Source organism: Acipenser ruthenus, chromosome 3 (assembly GCF_902713425.1).
Source record: "Acipenser ruthenus chromosome 3, fAciRut3.2 maternal haplotype, whole genome shotgun sequence".
NCBI classification, from domain to species: domain Eukaryota; kingdom Metazoa; phylum Chordata; class Actinopteri; order Acipenseriformes; family Acipenseridae; genus Acipenser; species Acipenser ruthenus.
The window spans coordinates 21,373,040-21,381,643 of NC_081191.1; positions in this window are offsets into that span (position 1 = coordinate 21,373,040).

Consider the following 8,604-nt stretch of genomic DNA (forward strand, 5'->3'; position numbering starts at 1 on the left):
ACCTTTATAATTAAAAGTATAGTCACATGTTTTGGTTTATGAAAGAAAAATAACTATTTTCAGATCCTGAAAGATTCTTTTTTATTTGTTAAACAACAGGAAGCAGTGTTTATCAGTACACTCAGAAGTCTATTCCGAAGGACTTCATAAGGTCAAAGCTATTTAGTTTCCAGTGGAATTCACAGTAACTACTTTTTTTCCATTTTGTATATATACCATGTTAGTGTACAGTAAATTAGATACAATTAATAGTGATGGTCACAAAAGGCTCAGGCAGTTTAAGAGGTGCACAGCTGCGGTGAGCAAAGTCTTCATTGTATTCTGTTTCGCTTGTTTCAGTATTAGTTTGTTATAAGTATGTGGGATTTTAGTACTTGCCATTAAACGGTTCCCCCCTGCATAAAAATGTTTAGCTTAGGGATGGGTTACTGTCATTTTAACAATTAAAATTAAATGTTGTCTGAAGTGGAAGCTTTTGTAGAATTATAATATAAATCGGATGCAGTCGCATAGTCTACTGGTATCTCTTTTGTCCAATTTGAAAAATAGTACAATAGGTTAATTCATTTATAATACAGGTCTGATGCAATTTGTGTCACTTAAAAAAATGGCGGGACAGTAACACCTATTTAGGGTGTCTAAGGATGCATCTAGATGACAGATCTACACCTGTGAGATGAAATATGCTCTCTGTTACCATGAGATCATTTGGAAAGTAAAATTAAAATTGGAAGTATGAGCAATGTTATAAAGATACTGGGAGACACCATTTAATTATCCCTTTGGTTGTATGAATAAGTCTGAAAATGTGCATGATAGGGGAACTAATGGAGCAGCAAAAATGCAAAGTACCACTGAGAACTAAAGTAATAGGGCAGAACATGGAAAATGACTGAGATAAATGATTGCATCATTAATGGTGAAATTAAAGGGCGAGATAAGGTGGTCACTACCAGAGATTTATAGAGGTAAAAACTGCTAATCAGCACATTTGTGTTATAAAAATGCTTCTTATACCTAGAAATTAAGGAGAGCAAACAATAATGTAATTGCTTGCAATTTCTTTGGCAAGGAGTGCTGGTAATTGTTATTGGGTATGTATTAATTGTATTGCATTGCATTTTTTAAGTTGGACATAGTTTTAAACGCTTTAAAAACTTAACATTTTAATAGCATCCTAGGACATTCCTGCAGTTCATTTTTCATTTCAATAACAAGTTTAAATATTAAGAAAACTTTGAGAGGAAGGGCACCAGCAAGGTGGCATTTATATTAGTGACAATTCCAACAGCTTTAACAAAGGTTAAAAGGATCACCAATGATTTTCTTGGATAACAAAATGCAGTGAAAATGCATAACCATTCTAGTAATTATAATGAAATATAATTAAAGTAATTCAAACAAAACAATATTGCTGGTATGCTAAATGCATATCACTATTACACATCATTTACATTATATGCATTGTGTTACATTGTAATTATAACATAGATTTTGGGGACAGTTTATCTTAAATTATTTATGCAGTCATTATTTATTTAACTTCACACCTCCTCCTTGACCAAATAGAGATCCTGTACAAGCAATATTAAATATTTGGTTGTAATTGACCTGCACTGTTCATATTCTCAAAACTTACATGTATACTGTATACACCCACAGCTATAGCATACATTGACGGATTAAACTAGCCACCTTTTCGCAAAAAAAAGTGCTTTGACTGTATTTTGGAAAACACCGGCAATTGAATGTGACTCAAGCATTTATATCGAAAAAATGTTTAAAAAAGATATATAATCGTTAAGGATATCTTCAAAGCTTTATAACTTGATGTGGCAGGGCAAAAGCCCTGTCGGTATAAGGTGTGCGTGTGGAGAAAACACGTGGGAATGTGGCTGGGGCAATAATTGAATAATGGGTAATGAGTAGAGGCCTAGAAAATTCACTGTATTTTTTAAAGAAATTCACAGTATTGTTTAAAGAAATTCACGAATAACAATAAAAAAACACGAAACCGACACTTTATTAAAGAAAAAAAAACTAACCAGAAAACATTTCTATTTACATTAGTCTACTGATGTTGCTTAAAATGTGTTATCATTGATAGTTCATCAAGATCATCCCCCAAAAACCAAGGCTGAAACATTTTAACATTTAGCCTAGCTACTGAGTCAACTCTTTATAATGTACACGGTAACGCGAGTCGCTATTGAAACAATCTTTAAAAATGTAACTTCGTTTAAAATGATCTGTGTTGGCTGCAAAAAAAAAGTAAAAAGCATAGAAAATTGATTTTTTTTAAAACAAACTTGAATTACAAATTCAGGAAAATGTTTGAGTTTTGTAAACCTTTAAAAACACATTAATTAAAATGTGTAATTCCTATAGCCTATTTTGCTGCCTCTAATCCCAAAATTAAACACGGGAGAAATGTAACCTGCAAACCTGAAATAACAAAACCAAAGCTTTTGTGTTTTTCTTTATACACACTGTACATTTCTAGTAGTATGTAGAAATGTCATTGTACAGTATTAGGAATTCAGCAATCATGAAGCTGGTATTTGTTCGACCCAGTTGCCGTAGCAACCAAATGCACGGCATTGACGCTGGACCGTGTACAGCTACTGTAACGCTGCTTTTACTTGATAAAAGTATGAAATCAACAAGGGAAGTAAAGAGAATTGTAAAATACTGTAAGGAAAATAAAATGCATATTTTTCACAGTAGGCAGTCAAATACACAATTTCCATGAAATTTATGATATCGTGAATTTTCTGGGGGCCTAGTAATGAGGCTCCAGCCAGAGGTGTATAAGAAGGGGAATCACAGGTATTAGAGAGGTTAATGTCAGTGTTGGTGAATGTGCATGTTGCTGTCCTGTTTATGTCCATAAGTTTTTGTATAGACCTTTTGCACTTAACTGCAGCTTTCTTGTCTCTGAGTCTGTTCCTGCCGGTAACAGCTTGGCCGTGACGCTAACCTGTCACATTGTGGTGTCACCCGTGGGATAGCACCGTGAAAGACTCAGAGCTCGACTGCAGTTTAAAAAAAGAGGAAAAAGGATATTTAAAAGGAAACTATATGAGCAGCAATGCCAGTTGGAGGCAGAAGGGGCTCCTTTGTGTAGAGGCCCTCTATCGGGATGAGGTGGTCGGCTGTGGAATGGCTCCACCTGAAGGCTCGCCCAGTGCCGAAAAAGGGGAGGAATGGCCGGTCAAGGAGACGAGGGAAGGAGGTGCTGCCTGCCCGAGTGCCAGGGAGGGAGGAGTGGCCTGCCTGAGTGTTAGAGGGAGGAGCTGCCTGTCCAAGAGCCAGAGGAGGAGGGCAGCTGGGACACCTACCTCAGTACTCTAGAGGCCTCAAGTTAATGCCTCATCTGCAGGGAGTGGTGTCAGAGGCGGAGAACAACTGTTGGCCCGAGTGCTGAAGAAAGGGAGAAGTAGTTGTTCCCGAAGGCAAGCAAGGAAGCCATCTCCAGCACCCAAGAAGGGGGAGCCGTCTTCAGGGACACCCTCAATTACAGCCAGACCACCACTCCTATGTCCCAACCCAGTGCTGATGGGTCAGAGCCCTCGATAGCTCCCGGGTCGCTGCATCACCAGGCACAGGCAAGTTAACCCCACTCCTCTGTCTTGACCCTCTTAGCATACCGTAATTGATTTCCTGCGACACCATTTTAATACATTTGAGAGCATGCAAGTATTGAATGAGTGTAGTCCTCGTTTGAATATAAAATTAGTCACAGAATGGGAAGTTTCACAGAAGTGCATCTAGTCTACTGTAACACCTGCATGATAAACATGTTTTCACTTCTCAAAATACACTTTCTAGTACTTCTGCTACAGACAACAATACAAAACCCGTCAGTTTCGACAGAGTACTTCTTTAGAAATTCAGGATCGCTGCAAACCTATGAATCAAGCTAAGTACGATACTATAACCAGTGCTGTTGCAAAGTGGATAGCTATCGACTGCACACCTGTTAACATTTATTTTAAACAATATTATTTACAATTTTGGAGGATATAACCGTAAACATTATTTGTTTTATATAGGCAATTTCAAGTTATTAATAAAAGACAATTCAATTATTATTTTTTAAACGACAATAAAAAAAAAATCATCAGTTTATAAGTATCAGTTGGTTCAAACAATTTAACAACAAATGCTATATTGTAAGTAAATATAAAACTATAAAGAGGGACCAACAAATAGAATCTAGACTCTTAATAGAAAAACAGGGTTTTTATGCTGGGTTGTTTTTTGGATAATAATAATAATAATAATAATAATAATAATAATAATAATAATAATAATAATAATAATAATAATAATAGCATCAGTAATAATACAAACTTAAATGAGATGGATGCAGCAATTGTATCAATAAAATATGCAATTAAAACCAAGATTAACTGAGATTAAACATTTGAATCTCAAGATCGCAATGTTTTATATATGAGCTGTTTTATATTATTTATGTAATTGTTTAATTACTGTGTTTTGTTGAGAAAGTGTTTTCTCTGTGTGCGTTTTTTTTTTTTTTTTTTTTTTTTTTTTTTTACAGATACTGCTCGCAGGCCTGTCTGCAATGTGGTGCTCAAAGCACACGTGCAGTAAGAGAAGCTGCTGGGCTCAGCAGCACTACACAGGATGAAGATACTCACTTCGGTTGTTGTTGTTTGCAATTTCCACCACAGTATCTTGATTCTGTGACAGCTTTTAGCATCACCATTACGAAGGCTGTTAGTCCATTCTAACAAGCAGGCTTCCCTCAGTCTCGTGTGTGGTACTGACAGAGTGGTTTTGCCAGTGGCTTTTACAGGTGAGCATCCCTGTACGTTGCCACCCATGGTGACTGCTTACCGGTGGACCCATACCAAACCGGTACCGAGGTCACCGCCCCGCTTCGCTCCTGACCTGGTACCGAACAGTGACAGAGGTTACAGCACCGGTCCCAGCGCCATCCCAGACCGTACCCATACCGACCTGGTGCTAAAGACACGAAACCCATACCGAACCGACCCGGTATCATACCAACCCAGTGTTAAATACACCAAACCGATTACGAACCGACCCGGTACCTTCCAGGTACCGATCCGATTCCAGCAAGCTAACAACCGGTGCTCAAGTCACTGGTCCGGTACCAAACCGGTCCCTCTCGGGTCTTGACCAGCCCGATTGATATCTATAAGCAGATTGAGGCACCTGTAGAACTGTATCTGTACACTGCATTGCTTGCTCCTTGCATCATAACCGGGTTCTATCCCTGTGAGACATGCAAGGTCAGTCTGCCTATTGAGGACAAGCATGCCAAGGAGGCACTGGCTAATCGCAGCTTCAGTACCTCATTTTGTGCCCCTTACTCCTGCTCAGCGATCTTCCCCATAACCCTCTCTTAGAGAGGTGGCTGTGTCCTCACTCCATGGCTCTATGCCAAGGGAAAGTGTACAAAGCACCCGGGAAAGTAGCCCATGCAGGAATTCTTATCCTTATCCTCCTCCTCCTCCTCTAGCTCTGCCTCTCTTTCCCCTCCCCCACAGAAGAGGAAAAGGAAGAATTGCCGTTCCAGGTGATCAGCAAACTCGGAGCAGATGGAAAAGCTCTGGGCAGCTGTTTCCCACCAAGGAAAGTAGGTGCCTGACGGTGACAACCCACCGCTGTTTGATGCCCCGATCACTCCAGTGCATACGTTTGGTCCCGTAGTGGACAAGATGCTGCAGTGTGAGAATCCACTAAGTTGCTGGTTTGCCTGCTTACCAAGCGACCACCTCCAGTACGTAAACCAGCGGAAAACTGCCGCCTCAGGCCCAGCAGCCTCAAAGACCGGCACAGCTGCGCCTGCTGCCAGAGGTGATGTTCAGGCCAAGCCACAGGCTAAGTAGCAGCCCTAGGAATTTGCTGCCACCGGCCCAGGGCCCTTTCTCAGGGAGCCATCTGAACAATTGGTGTCAGTGCACCATAGACATCTGGGTGCTTACTACCGTTCAGACCGGCTACTCACTGTAGTTCAAGCACCATCCCCCACCCTTTCGGGCGTGACTGCAACTTCAGTCACGGACCCACAGGATGTTGCGGTGGTGTCTCAGGAGGTAGCAGCTCTGCTGCAAAAACAGGCTATTTGCATGATAGAGCCATTCCAGTTGGGCCTTATGGTGAATCATATGAAGAGCCAGCTCATACCTTCTCAGACAGCCTATCTAGGAGTGTGCTTGGACTCCGGGGCCATGCTGGCCACTCTGTCGGATGGCAGAGTACACAGAATAGCCGTCTGTTTGGAGCTTTTTCAGTTCAACAGAGCACTAACAGTAGTGGCGTTCCAGAAACATCTGGGCTTGATGGCAGCAGCTTCCCAGACCATTTCATTGGGTCTCCTGTACACGTGTCCTCTGCAGGCCTGGTTCAACAGCAGGGATATTCAGACCGACAGTGTCCCACCACTTTCTAAAGGCACTCTTTTGGGGGAAATAGCCGGCCCATCTATGCCTAAGCATAGCACTGGGCAGTGTCACAGGAGGGAGTTTGTCACCACGGACGCCTCCAACCTGGGCTGGGGCGCTGTGTGGAATGGCCAGGGTGTGCAAAGTGTGTGGAACCCCCTTGGCAGGGTCTCCACATCATTTTTTTTGGAACTGCAGGCAGTTTACCTGGCCTTGCAGAATTTTTTGCAGGAGGTTCGAGGGAGACGTGCTTGTCCGTACACACAGCACAACAGTGGTGGCTTACATCAACCACCAGGGCAGCCGCAGGTCGCACAGTCTCCATTGTGTGGCCTGTAAGCTTTTGCTCTGGACACAAGAGAACCTCTTCTCACTGCGGACAGTACATCTACCCGGAGTGACAAACTGGGTGGTGGACCTCCTCTCAAGGCAGCTCAATGTGGAGGCTTCAACCCGAGGTGGTGAGCCTCATTTAGGAAAGGTTCGGGAGAGCAGAGATAGATCTCTTTGCCTCCCAGGAATCAATCCACTGTCCCCTCTGGTTCTCCATAATAGGAGGTGGGGACCCGCTGGCAATAGCTGCCTTGGCACACCAGTGGTAAGGCAACAGTTATATACCTTCCCACTGCTTGCCCTGCTCCCGCTGTGTCTGGAGAAAATGAGGCAGGACCGGGCCAAGCTGCTCCTAGTAGCCCCTTATTGACTCTGGTTTTCAACCGTGATGCAGCTCCTGAGTGGCCAGCCGTGGAGACTGACCAAGCACCACGACTTGCTCAGTCAGGGGGGACCTTATGGCATCCCAACCCATCGAGCCTGCAGCTTTGGGTCTGGCCCCTAAATGGCTGCATTTGAGCCGTCTGGGTCTTTCTAATATGGTCATTGACACCCTGCAGAATGCCAGAGCACCATCCACCCATTCCCAGTATGTGTACTGTGTCAGATGGAAGCACAGCCAGTGTTTGTGTGGGGAATATTGGGTTGGCACGGAGGGGGTTACATTTCTCCATCAAAACACGTGGGAATGTGTATAAAATAGGTGTTCACGGGTGTTAGTTTAGAGTTAGTGGATAGAGGTGGAGGTCCATGTTGCGTGTTTTGTGTTGCGTGCGGTGCTGTCTGTTTGTTTACTTTTGTGAGTTTTTATAAACTTGTTTGTTTTGTTAAGTGCATTTTGTGAAGCTTTTTGTCATGTTATATTGTTTATTTTTTAAATGAACTTGCATCTTTATGTGTCTGAGTCTCTCTCTCCCTGCCAATACCACAGTACAAGTGGGGTGTTTCCCAGACGTGGAGGACATTGTTCCTCGCTGGAGGCTAAACGTGGTGCTTAATGTACTCATGAAGCCTCCATTTGAGCCCCTGCATTCAGCTGAGCTGAAACATTTTTATCGATTCAAAACGGCTTTCTTGCTCACCTCCACAAAGCGGGTGAGTGAGATGCAGGCATTCTCAATATCGAAAGCCTGCTTAATTTTTACAGAGGCCTGGACAAAGGTTATGCTCTGTACCAATTGTGCCTATTTGCCGAAGACAATCTCGGCATTCCATGTAAACCAGTTTGTGGAATTGGATGCTTTCCATCCACCTCCTTTCCAGTCTGACAGAGAGTGGCAGCTCCATACGCTCTGCCCAGTGCGGGCCCTGGCATACAGGACAAAAAGTTAGAGGGAGTCCGAAAAAGTTTTGGTCTGCTATGGGGCGAAGTCCCATGGTCAAGCCCTGTCGAAGCAGCGGCTGTCCAAGTAATAGCAGACACGGTCAGGACTGGCTATGAGCTGGTTAACTTGCCCCCTCCAGAAAAGCTCACTGCCCATTCCACCAGGGGCATGGCAACTTCGTGGGCTTTATTCTAGGGTGCAGCTGTCAAGGACATATGCAGTGTGGTGGTGTGGGCTACTCCCCATAACCTCACTAGGTTCTGCAGGCTGCTGATTGTCGTAGAGCCTTGTCGCATTCCAGTCATTCTGCAATCTTGCCCTTGCGACGGCTTTGGTACACTCACCCATATGGTAATGTTACATTTCGTACTTGAAAGGGAACGTTGGGTTATTATCAGAACCCTGGCTCCCTGAAATAAAAATGTAACCATTAAACTTTAAAGTCGCTACGTCCATGATTGCAGCAAGCTTGAAGGAAAAATTACGCTGAGATCTGTGAGTGCAGT